Source organism: Oxyura jamaicensis, chromosome 1 (genome assembly GCF_011077185.1).
Source record: "Oxyura jamaicensis isolate SHBP4307 breed ruddy duck chromosome 1, BPBGC_Ojam_1.0, whole genome shotgun sequence".
NCBI lineage: Eukaryota > Metazoa > Chordata > Aves > Anseriformes > Anatidae > Oxyura > Oxyura jamaicensis.
In genome coordinates, this window is record NC_048893.1 from 90,962,087 (window position 1) to 90,975,610 (window position 13,524).

General features: G+C 37.4%; 1 protein-coding gene across 3 annotated transcripts in view; it reads right to left on the reverse strand.

Moving 5' to 3' along the window:
* GUCA1C (guanylate cyclase activator 1C) overlaps window positions 1-13,524 on the reverse strand; it is an 83,425-nt gene that overhangs the window by 54,479 nt on the left and 15,422 nt on the right. The window contains exon 2 of one of the 3 annotated variants that reach the window (XM_035315114.1): window positions 700-838. The exons of the other annotated variants lie outside the window; for them this stretch is intronic. The gene's annotated coding sequence lies outside the window, so the exon portion shown is untranslated. The remainder of the gene's footprint in view (window positions 1-699; window positions 839-13,524) is intronic. 3 annotated transcript variants of the gene reach the window in all.

Below are 13,524 nucleotides of genomic sequence, written 5' to 3' on the forward strand. Positions count from 1 at the left end.
ATTTGTTCCTATATAACAGTTCTGGTGCTTTAAAGAAATTCCTCACACAGATAATTTCTGGATCGCTATCTTTCACTTCAATTATAATAACATCCATGGTTCACCAAGCAGGTAGTTTACTCTAGGCTGGAAAAGGGGTATCTGAAAAATTCTGTAGGAAACAGACAGATTGGAGACATTTCAACAACATTTAAGTTGAATCCCTTCATAGTCTGCAGTCATTCCCTGGGATGTGTCCTTCTGTGCCACACTGCAGACTATGTTCCTTTTTCAAAAGTTCTTGAGTTTTTTATGGGATGTTTCAGATGTGAATGTACGTCATACAATGAATGGTATGCCTGGGGAGCTTGGAAGAGATGCTGTGCGCACCTTTCTGGACGGCGTACTGCACCGCTGCCCATGGCTGTGTTGGACCATGGAGACAGACAGCTGCCCGTTCAGCAACACAAAGATTCATCTGACTACCAAGATACCATTAAATTGTCCTACAAACCACTGCTTTCACAGAATAAATTACAAGTAGCGGAGATACACTGTTCTGGGCAACATACCTCCATGTTCAAACATCCTAAATATTAATTCTGATTTTCAGGTGGAATTTTCAAGAAAGTGGCCTCTGTTTTTAAGGCACCATTTTCTTGTGCAACATCCTGCTTGCAGCTTTTGTAGAAAACCGTGGGTATAACTGGCTGCTTTTACCTTTCTCTGATTGACTGTCGTGGAAAAAACAGGTTTTCAGTTTTCAGCTTATTGTCTGACAGCCCTTTATTTTGATGATAGTACTTAGCTCAATGACAGGTTAATCTTCCAAAGACTGAGATCTGACACACCTCTTTTTCTGGAAATGAGAAAACAAATAAAATAGTAATCAGTTCATATGAAGCCATATAATTCCTCACTATTGCTAGCTGCAAATATGACCGATAATTATTTTATCAGGTTAAATTGATATTTCATTTAATCTCCATCAGGATTCAACAACAGGGAAGAGCAAATAAACCAGCATGCAAACAACTGATACGCTCATATTCAACAAACTTGTAGTGAAAGAAGGAAGAGTGGACTGCGAGAGGATGATTTTTTTCCTGACCTTTTTGAGTGATCAATGAACATCCTGAAGCATGAATACTGACAGCACCAATAAGTTTTTGTCCCAGCCAGTTTAACTGCAAGTATTACTCACCCCGTGTCTTATAATTTAGATTCATATTAACATGCAGCTTTATTTACTGCTTTCTGACATTCTATTTCTTCTAGCGTGACACAGAAACATTGGGCAGGTTGAATTATACCAGCTATAATGTGACAATGTTATTTTCCCAATTGTATATACATTAACATTCTGATCCTTTTCTTTTGGAAATGAAATCTGAAGTGCTAGAGGCCTGGTCTCTATCCAAAGCAAAGCCATTTATCTAGTTCACTTTTTTTTTTTTTTTTCTTTAATCTTTAAAGATCTATGTGGGGGTGGAATTTTCAGCCATCTGAAATAAAAGAGGTTCTGGGTTTTTGATGCTTGAGGGAATGTGAGAACAATCTAATTTAAGAAAAGTTACTTTTTTTTGGGTATAGAATAAAAACCTGTAGCAAAGTCCTGTGAGCTGTCTGAAAAATGGCTTGGGAGCTATTCTAATGAAAAAAAAACAAACAGAAATAAACAAACTGTCAGAAGAGCATTGTAATTAGTCCTCTTGTCAAAGGAATGGCCTGCAATATCATTGTGTAAGATGCTACTGCCAAATCCAAGAAGCATTAATTCTGAGTTGATCTGATAACTGTAATAAAATTACCAACATAGAAGATGAGCTTCATTATCATTCATGAGCTATAAGATGACTGGAAATGCTTGTGGTTCAGCATATGAATGTCCTTTCCAAATAGCTTTCTAACTATACTGTGTATATTAAACACATGCTCCTGTACTTGGTATTTCACACAAGCATCAAGGGCAGTAAACCAGACCATTGTCCTACCTGAAACTGCTACATCAATTTCAAAGTGAAGATGCTGAAACTTGTAGTTAGTGCCCAGAATCACAAGGAAACTTCACTGATATATGAGATAGAGTAAAATTTATTCAGCATATTTACTATCCTAAAAAAATAAAAAATGAAACAATGTTCAGGGTAAACGTCTTAGGAATTTTTAACAGGCACGCGAAGCTCCACATGCTGGAGAGAAGAACATTAGAGGTTCCCCAGACAACCACCCTCACAAAGTAAACAGTAAGAGCTAAACATACATTTGTGTTTTGATGTCCAGTAAATGTGAATCAAGAAAACACAGCTACATGTAAATAGGCATATAACAACAGTGGAAAGAGCACGTGCTTATTGCTGACAGATTGTTCCGGGGAAGCTAGTAGCCATAGTAATGCTGAGCAAGGCTGTCATTTATTCATTAAAACCTAGCCAAACCAGCTTAACATTAGCTGCATTAATGCTTCCTGTACAATCAAATGTCACTTAGGGTATATGCAAGTTTATATATCCATCCTGCACCTTAGGCTATTCTTATTCTCACTGTTAACCTTCCTTGTGTAGTATATAACAGAACAGACGTTTTACCATGTCCCTTTTCCATGTGCCTCTGGCTGTCAAATGACAAAGGGAAAGCTTGTGTTTCAGCACGCACACAAATACAGATCTCCTGGGGAAACATATTTTATTCCTTACTTATTTTAAAACTGTCTGAGAATCTGAAATAAAGTTTCCCGTGCTGTTATTTATCAATCAGAAAGGAAAAGACAAGATCATTTACTATATACACTCCAACAGCATTTTAAGGATGGGTTTTGTAGGACAAGGAGCCTTTTTAAAAATATCAATAGCAACATCTACCTTGATAAACTTATTCTGTAAGTTTCTAAGGCAAGCAAGATCCAGTACTAGCTGTCCTCTCGCATCAGCCTCTGCTATATAACAACCTCTTCCTGAGGCAGTCTTGCTGTGAGTTCTTGGTATTTAGCGTGCAGAGCTGTAGTGAAGCAACAGGTCACTACCATGCCTGCACAGCAGCCAGTTCGTTACTCAAGAACCCACAGGTGAAAACAACTCAGCAGTCACAAATGACAGTGCAGGAGACAGAAGTGTGAACAACTTGTGGTATTTTACTTCAGATTAGGTCCAGTGAATCTCCTTTGATAGTTTTTGCACAGTTTTTACTGTTTCTGAAAGTACATTTTAAATTGCTTGAGTATGAAATAAACACTCCACAAACACAGAGCTAACTTAAGGAGGGAAACGACAGATTGTTATATTGTACCTCAGAAGCACAGGGATGCTACACAGGGTCCGAAAATGCTAGTGAGCTTTTTTGTCACTGAGGTGATCTAGTTTTCTTCTGGGATGGAGATATCTGTCCCGGAAAACATATTTTTAAAGCTTGCTTCCTGCATGCAGCCTTTTTATTTTATTTTATTTTTCCCCTACAGATGTCTACGCACAGAAATGGCAGAACTGACCCCTTATGGATCAAAAGCAGTTCTGGTGCACTCTTTTGTGTCCATTCACATTTTCCTTAGGAAAAGGAAACTTCCAGCTATATAACCACCTGGACTTCTGCTTTAGTTAGTCCCATTTAACAATAGTCTGTGTTTGATTTTACAGTGTAATTCATTAATAAGTGTAAAGTTTGACCTTTTATGCTTCCCCAGTACCTGTAAATTTTTTTCCAAGCAGGTAGACTGTCTCTACATGGTGAAACATAGCTTTTTTTTCTGGGGCAAACTTCTATTTTGCATGATGTAAAGCCAAAAACTGACTGTGCACAGGCTATTTTTGTTCTTACCCTAGCTCTGTTTTGTAGGTGGTTTGTCAGAAAGCAGAAAACTGAACAATGAAATACTCACATTTGTTCCTGGGGCTCTCCTGCCTGCAGAACGAAGAGCCACCTGTGGTCCTAACAAACAAGGCTTTTGTGAAAAAGATGCATGAAATTTAGGCACTTAATTATATATGTCTGTCATGAAATGGTAAAGGCTCCCTAAATGACCACTCAAAAGGTTAGCAGCTGACATTTTAAGTTAATGCTCAGATTCAGTATGCCCCCTGACGTAGTGGCACAAAGAAACAACTACAGAAATAAGCTGCAAAGCCCCTTTCAGAATGACTTCTGACTACCCTTACAAGCCTGTGGAGAAAAAAGGTCACCTCAGCTACAGACACCTACTCTTTCCAAGATTATGAATCCTGGGCACGTTCACATCACATCATACCAGCCCCTGCCACCGCTGTGCAGATCAACCCTACAGGCTACATACACATATTTTTTTTACAACTTGTTGACAATTCAAGAGAGCATTAATGGGCATTACTGAACACTTGTATTTTCTGAACCCTGTATTTTCTGGTTTTGATAAACTCAGGAAATGAGAATTTGAAATGACACTTCATTTTTTACTTTTCAAAGGTCTTGAGCTTTGGAGTTAACCAGACTCTCCAGAAGACTGCATGATAAGCAGAATGCAAATTTATATTTCTTCCATATTTTTTTACTTTCAAAAAAATGGGAACAGTAATCCAGACTTTTAATATGAGCAGTTTGCATAATAAATTATCATGAAAAAGACTATTTCAAGATCCAGATTACAGCTCACCTTGTATTTCTTTAAAAGCTCCTCTATATACATTTTCAATTCATGTAAAACTTGTTATGTGCACAAATTAATTGCATAATATTCTTTGCACAAGGAATACGGGCTTTATTAAAGCACTCATTCAGCATAGTATTGTGTTGAGACCTTCTGGATGGAATAAACAGATGTAACAATTTCATAAATGTGAGGCTGAATCACTACAGCTAAGCTGGTGACCTCCTTCAGCACAAGGATCCACCTTGCATGTATTCTGTTCCCAGAAGTGTTGTAAGAAAATGCTGAGGGGAGAACAGGAAGAGGGTAAGCCATATGTAATAATTCTGCAACAGCTTTCAGCTACTTTCAGCTGAATTTTTACATGAAATTTTCATAAGCTGTATAAATAGCTGAAGTATGTTTATGCATGAAAACAAATGCAAATTTTCTAAAATATGAAAGCACTTATATTTCCTGTCCCGCAAAGTTAGTTTCACTGAAACAATGTGTAACAATGACTATTCTCTCTCTCTTTTAAGAATAAAAGGTTTGTTCTGCATTTTGGAAAGTACACATTATGAATCATTTTTCTGCATTGTTATCACTAAATTTTGGGAATTCATTTATTATTCTTTGCTAGGTGACTTAAATGCAAAAATTATCCAAAAAAAGTCCTTGACTTCTCTTCATCTGAAAATCCTGAAAAGATTCTGTAGTTTGAGAGAAAAAATGGAAAAAGAAAAAAAAAATACACCAAAAAACCTCTAGTGATAGCAATGATGCTTCAGTTGAAAAGATGCATTATAAATAGCATAAAGAAATAGTATAAAGCTACCACAATAACATATGCATTTTTCTAAATTCCATAGGATCCATGTACCATTGAAGTATTATTGCATACTCATTTGTACAGCAGAAAGAACATTTATTTTACCTATAAGTGTCCTTTGAAGGTATTACTACCTAGATAAAAGCAAATTCATAGTTATATTTAGCTTTTCAAAAGCATTTGGCAAGGGATTTCAATCAAAGCAACAGAAGCTACAATAGAATATGGGATAAAAAAGCTGTCTGAAGAACAAAAGGAAAAGCCTCATAGCTTGAAGCTTTCCAGTATGGACAGAAATGTCTCCAACGCCTGCATTCTTTCTGCCCTGTGAAGGGGCAGTTTTGGAGCTAGGAGGAGATCTCCCACAGATAAAAAGTCAATAGTTGAGATGAGGTACGTTATAAGAAGCAAACAGCCAGTCATGCAGTAACACAAGTGTATTAAATTAAATTTCAGAGTAAAATTTCAGCATTCCTATGATAGCTGGTGCATGGTAGCTAATGAAATCTTTGCTTGTCCGATTTATGAGCAGTAAGTAAACGAATATATTCTGTATGTTTTGAACTCTTAGCTTTACTAAATCCTTGTCTCATATTCCGTTTGGGAGAAGTAACAGACTAGTATAACTGGAGCAGGATTAAGAACTGCAAATATTGGACTGTTGCAAAATATAACATGGGTTATGTTTTCAGGCAATAAAATACCAAGATAAAGAAGATATAAAGAAGATAAACAAGCATAAATGATGCTGGAATGGACAAACAGCAGAAAAGGAGAATTAGATGAAGACTTAAGTAATCCAATCAGTTAACTTGCTGAGAAGCAACATTTCTAGAATAAATATATTTTTTTTTTTTTAAAAAAAATCATACTAAGAAGGGAAGAAATGTGCATTTGGCACACCACACAAGAAGTGCTGAATCATGAAGAACTTAACTTGTAACTTAATTTAGTGGTAATTTCTGGCCAATTTATCAGCTACATAGGGGGACACAATTTGTTCTAGAAAAAGAGAGAAATATGAAAAGAAAATTTGATATTTCATGTTAAAGAACTTGTTTGTAAATCTCTAGAGAAGAAACAAAGAGGTTAGAAATACTAAATGAGATGAAGGGAAAAAGAGAAGATTATTGACAAGCTTGCAAAGAACTTCACAAGAGATGTGAGTGATTTACTTTTCTGTAGTTAAAGTGATTTCAGTTTTACTCTTAAAAACAGATTTCAAAAAATCTACACAACCACTGACCATCCTTGTGTGATCATACTTCTGGCAGGTAGCTTTTGCAAGATTTGAGATTAGCTCACGCATCTGATTATTATATAAACTGCGGTCAGAAATCCTTAATAAAACAAACAGGTATTGCCCCGAGTAAAATGGTGAAACCCCAAAGAAAACTAGCTTCTCCAAAATGTAGTGACTTAAATGGAAAATCCATTGAAGCAACAGAAAAACAGATGCCACAGTAGAGATATAAAGCCTGTGAAGCTGAGGACAGACAAAAAGGGAGAGCCTATGAAGCAAGAATCAGGACCAGCCTAAGATGCAGTTAACAGCAAGACAGAGAGGAGACTCCATGATTTAGAAGCAAAGCTTGATCTTCTGAAGTGACGTTTAATAGAGGGGATGGAGTAGGGAAAGAAAATGATTGTGAGAACAGTGTCCCTCCCATGAAGAACTCCTGCCAGTGATGAGGGAGCAGCAGCAGGATGGCATGCCACTTAATTCCCACGTCATTGCAGAGCTGTAAAGAAAGCAAATGTTTTAGAAATCCTGTGCAAAATCTGTTGTCTCACATGTGCCCTACAAGATAAACAACTAAGGAGCCTGAGCAATGGGATATAGCTCTTGAAAAGAATCCATTATACATTCTGATAATTACCTTATACACAGTCCCGGTGTCCCACTCGTGGTGGAAGCCCAGGCCAGCTCCAGGGGACGGGGCAGAAGGGTATGTGGGCTGCCATGCTGTGCAGCCTACGCAGTGAGTGAACCACATGACTGCAGACAAGTCCACTGCATTTTAGGCAAATTATGATGTATAAAAATTGGTGTTGCAAGAATTGCAGAAAACAGTTTAGTACACAGTTGTGCAGATCTATAGACAAATAAAACATGAAAACATTTCCTATTCTTTTGTCACTACAGATCGAAGGATAAAACATGCGAGGCACTGTCTCTTCACCTCTGATCACTATCAACAGCTCTATCAAGCCCCTTCTTGGAAAACGGTAGAATAATTTGGTGAAGAGCATGATGTGACAGAAAGATGGAATTAGATGACCTAAAAATGAACAAGCTAAGTAATTTTTGGAACTCTACCACTACTGCAGATCTACTTGATAAGGAAAATTTCAATTGTTAAGATGGCAATTAGACATTTAAAAATATTTATGGAAGGTCTTATGATTTATTTTTCCCTCAAAGCAAGACAGAATTGGAAATCAGAATGAAAAGAATATTATATGTCATGAAGTGATAACTTGACCAAACAGTAATTTTCTGTTCCTAAAATATGGCAGAAACAAGCAGATGTCCTTGTTCACACTATTAGAAGCTTGCTTCTGACAAAAGCACTTTGTCATCCAAAGAAGTACTATACCATGCAGTTTTGTGATGCAAATTGTTGCTAAGAGCAGATGTTTATTTAGCCCCTGCCCCTTGATCCAATGCAACAATCCTTGATGCAGGATTTCTCCTTGGAAACTAAATGTTGGGGTTAGGCTCAGGAACCTGAAACATTTCCTTAGCTTTGTCCTTCCTCTGATCATCATTTTTGTGGGCGAAGGTATGTAATTTTTAAGCACATTCAGCAAACAACTTGCCTGTAAACTGTTGATATATCCTATTTCTAACCATCTACAATTCCAAATGTATTACAACTTCAAAGCAAAAAAATGGTATCTATATTCCATGTATAGGAGTAGGAAGGTCTACATCTTTCAAACTGATCAGTCTGTTTCATTCTTAGTAAACTCAGTGTTTAGCAAAACTATATATTTTTTTCAAGTGTTATTACCTTTTACATTGCATTTGGATACAGCAGCTGATTCCAGAATCCTAATGCTTACCTGAAAAAACCTGAGTCGAGACAAACTCATAAACTCTCGTACTTTAAACATAACGGTGATTGATTTAGTGCTTTTGCAATTGAACAGAATATTTTATTTCAAAAACAGGCCAATTCAGAGATTTTTTTTTCTTTTTTTTTTTTAATGATTTTTTTTATGATAAAGCTGTTTTAAACAAAGGATCTTTAATGAGGCAAGGCAAACCCCTTAGCTGCCATGGAACAAGTACCCAATCCCTTTAACAATGTTGCTTTTTTATCTGTTCTTCCCAGGAGAAAAGGAGAGAAGGGAGCCCAGAAAACAAACAAAAACCCCAGTGTTTAGTTCTTAAATCCAGACTGAGCTCTACAGAACTTTGTACAAAGACAAACCAGAGATGACTTAAAAGGAACCTGGATAATCTTCAAATAACAGTTCACCTGGGACTGCAAATTTCCCAGTTGCTTTTGATGTCTCTTGATTGACTGTCTAAGGTGATTCTTGTTTGTCATTTGAAAAATGTGGTCATTTCTTCAAAGTGCCCAGAGGAATAGAGGATAAGCACCCTGGTCTCTCACACAGCATCCTACAGTATAGGACTAATCAATACACGAGGAAGAAGCAAGCAAGAGAGGAGTATTATGTGCTATCATTATCTTGCATTCCCCAGCAAGAAGTTATCTTTAATGATTTAAAATACAGCACTGTTCTCATATGGGATTGTTCTCTTGAGCCTCTAAGAAAGGCTTTGTCTTATACAATAGATCCTTCACTGAATGTAATCCGTATCTTTCCTGTTAACATCAAATGATAAAATAGGCATTACTAATTTTAGCTGTTAGCTCTAAGAAGCATGCGCTGCTCAGAGAAAGGTACTGAACGTACACTAGCATTGCTTACTAGATCTGCAAAAAAGGCTAGTTAATTGCATTGAAGGTAGGTGAAAACCACTTTCTTCATAGACTGCTCAAATCATACAGCCACAAAGCACTAATGTGGAGTCTGTCTGAGCATCACAGGGACAGCAGCTTTTCCCCATCACCTTTTTGTTGTTGTTGTTGCTGGTTGCCTGGTTGTGGGTGGGGGTTGGTTTTATTTCTTTCTTTCTTTATTTTGAGCAATCAGAAGCTAGGTGCCCTTTTGAAGTTTCTTTTACAAGTTATTTTTCAGAGTAGAACTGTACTTGGCATACAAGTCCTCAACATAGTTTTGCACCCAAGTCTCCACCCTTGGACATCTCCACTACTTCCTACGTAGAACCAGTGTTTTGTTGAGAACCCATTTCTGCCAGGCTCTCAGTCACGTATCCACTTGCTCTCTCCAGAGCAAGGCTCTGGGAACTGAAAATGAACATACTAGAACAAGTGTGGTGACTCAAAAGCTATGGTCACTATTAGGCTGGGTCCAATAGGAGCATACCATCAATGTTATGCGTTTGCCAAAGGTGAACAAAAACATGCATTACCATCAGATTGAGAAAGTGAATTTATCATCCTAGGGAACTAGCTGTCAGGTGTAGTTTGCAAAAAGATACTAAGTTTTTTATTCTCTATAACTACTTTTATACATATATAATAGTATAATTAAAGAGTAACAGAGAAAATCACAAACAAAATGTCAGTCAACTTTTGCTTTCTATGAATAATTTTACTGGGTGTGACTTATTACAGTTGCCAATGGAGGAACAACTACATCAAAAGGACCCGATTAATTGAAAAGTTATTTTTCTCCCAAGTCCCAGGAATTTTTGCGCAAATTCAGATTTCCCCTAGACCCTCTACTTTCTATGATGGAGGAATATGCTTGAACTCTCCATGTAAATCACAGATCTAGGGGAGAACCCAGAGGGCACAAAACAAAGTGATTACTACATTGTGGAAAATGTGTTACTGGATGTCCAACTATGTGCCATATTTCTTCATTTCTTCTGCATTCTGTGCCTAACTGCATTTTTCCTTGAAGTGTGTATTGATTTAACATAGTAAGAGAAATTCAAGCAAACAGCTGCCTTTGAAAACAAAAGCAAGCCTTCAATGTAGCCCTCTACAAAGGAGCCTGCTTTTCATCATATTCCCCAAAGTATCACCAGATCCCAGCATGGATAACAGTCCTAACAGATGAAGTGCCATAGAATTGTAGAACGATTTGGCTTGGAAGGAACCTTAAAGACCACCCAGTTCCAATCCCACTGCCCCGCACTGGGCAGGGACACCTCCCACCAGATCAGGTTGCCCAAAGCCCCAATTCAGCCTGCCCTTGAACACCTCCAGGGATGGGGCAGCCACAGCTTCTCTGGGCAGCCTGTGCCAGGGCCTCACCACACACTGAATGAGGATTTTCTTTCTTATATATAATCTAAATCTCCCCTCTTCTAGGTTAAAGCCATTACTCCTAGTCCTATCCCTACAGTCCCTGACAAAGAGTCCCTCCCCAGCTTTTCATTAGGCCTCCTTTAAGTGTTGGAAAGCTGCTATAATGTCTCCCTGCAGCTTTCTCTTTTCCAGGCTGAACAACCCCCATTCCCTCAATGACATGAAGTGTAAGAGTTTACTGTCCATCCTCAGCAGGAATGACTGAATCCTGCTGTCAGCCTTCTCATTAAAAAGTCAAGAACTAGGACCACAAATCCTACTAGGAGAGAAAATATGGCACGATAGAAATGACATAAGAAAAAACAGATGAAGTAGTTCCAAACTGTTTCAAAAGATGTTCCTAACTTGAAACATATCACTGAGGAAGACAACATAAATCATTCCATAGGTGGTACAGAGTAGCCCTGCAGCCCAGTAAATAGTGAATTGCCATTGCTAGTAATAGGCCACAGACTTTCTGCTGGTTTGCAGGGCCTCAGGATGGCAGCTTGTCAAGCTTACTTTGTCTCAGCTTCTCTTGACCTGCTTGCAAATTCCTGACTTAGCTATGGTAGCATTTTTTTCTAATGACTAGGTGGTTTGGCCTAATTTGCTTTATTTTTCTTTTCTTTGTATGATACAATCATAGTTTAATACAGTTATTCTCTGTAGAAGATATGGTTTAGTTGGAGAGGCCTTGAAAACGAGGACACAGGGCATGACCTAGAGATGTGCATGCACGGGACAGTAAGAGATGTGGCACATACTGACACTGGAGGCCCCAGCACTACAGACAACTTGCCAATCATCAGTTGAAGTAATGCAGACTCAGAGCGCGGCAGAACTACATTTAGAGGTACAAAGAGAACAAAGTATAAGCATCCAGCTTGCAAAAAATCTACTGTAGATAGGAAATTCAGTTCTATCATGAACTAATCAATAAAGAGCAAGCAAGGTATAAAGCATGTTAACAAACATGTAAGTATTACTTCAAGATGTTCCTAAGCTAAGGAAAGAGAAATCAACAATATTATGTTCCTCCTACCTAAGGATTCAAGCTGCGTGATCCCTTCTCCCATGCAAAACCTTCAATATTAGGACACCACAAGCACTGGAATGGTAAGAGTTATATTAGGAAAACAAGCAGAGACCACGAAGCATGAATGTCACAACTCTTTGTTGTTATAGAAGCTTTTTCTCTATAAGTAGTAGTAGTATTTTATTATTATTATTATTATTTTTTCCTCTCCTGTAATAACTTAGTCTGGAGTAATAGATACTATTTGGTTAAACTGTTAGGGTTTCAATTGCATTCAAAATAAGTTCTTGGCTTTACATATAATTTGTGTTTCATTTTTACCCATAACAAGAGATTGAGGGTTACAATGTGTAGATAGTACTCTGCTCACAGAGGCCATTTCACACTGTGATTTTAAATAATTAATACATGCTATTGAAAACAATCATCATCATCTTCCCTTTCCTCCCCATTCAAATTGAAGAAAAAAATGCTCAAGCATGTGATATTTCTCTGCAGGTACAATTCATTGTTCAGTCTCTTTAAGATCACTGATCATCTAGTAGTAGCTTGAAGGTAGTATTTTAGGAAAATGTATTTATTTAAGGTCTCACGTGTTTTGAAAGCTGAGAAGCTGAATGCATGCTGATTTGAGGTTGAGTATTATGGGTTTCTGATAAATCTAAAGCAAATTTTGGTGAGCCCTCTCCATTCAGTGTTTATCCACAGCTTCTCTGTGTCATGGCTGGGACTTCCCAGCACTTATCCAGCTTGAGCAGTAGGTGCTGTTGCTCATGCAAGTGACATATTTAATTCTGCTATAAGAGTTTTGTAATATTCAGTATGTGAAGATATCTACCTAATGGGCAAAGAAAATCATTTGATATTTTTGACTCTGCATCAAAGCAGATGAGCATATCTGAAATAGATAAATATAAAGTTTCATACACCATCTGCACTTTTTTTCTTTTTGACATTTAAATTGCTTTTAGAGTTATGTTCTTTGCCATTACTGTTATTACCAGCAGTCTCCTTCATGAAAACAGACAACTTAGTCAAGAAAATACTGTATTTAAGAGACATTGAGGGGAAAAAAATCTATTACAGGAACTTTCCTATAAAGACAACTCTTATTAAACTTTTGAGCATTTGTCTCTGCAGTTCTTCAGAATGACTTGTGCTGTGCTTGTTTAACTGCATTATGATAAATTGAGATATGGGATTAGTTTCCTATGTGCAAGTCAGAAGCTAAAGCTGGACATCTAAAATAAATGTTACCATGGGATGTCCAGAATCTATGAGAAAAAAAATAAAAATTGAAAACTAAACCTGAACTAAACTGGCAAGACGTTACTTCAGAGTGTACTGCTGATATGAAGGGTGCAACAAAACCAAAAGTAACTGGGTAAGCACCACCTTGGTCTTTATCAGCTAGAAAGCATGAAGGTCCCAGCCTTGTGTGCCCCTGTACGCAAGGAAGGAAGAATAAGCCAACTTTAAATGGTGGCACATTACTGTATAATATTACTTGTAAAAGAGAGTAGGAAAATAATTCAAAATAATGGATAATTCACAGATTTGGCTAGAAAATTTTGCTGCTATTGTTGTCTTCTTGAAGTAATAAGGCCTGTATACTACAATGCACCAAACTGAAGCAGTCTCTCTTGTGTGTCTTTGGAAGTGACTGAACAAACACTGACAAAAA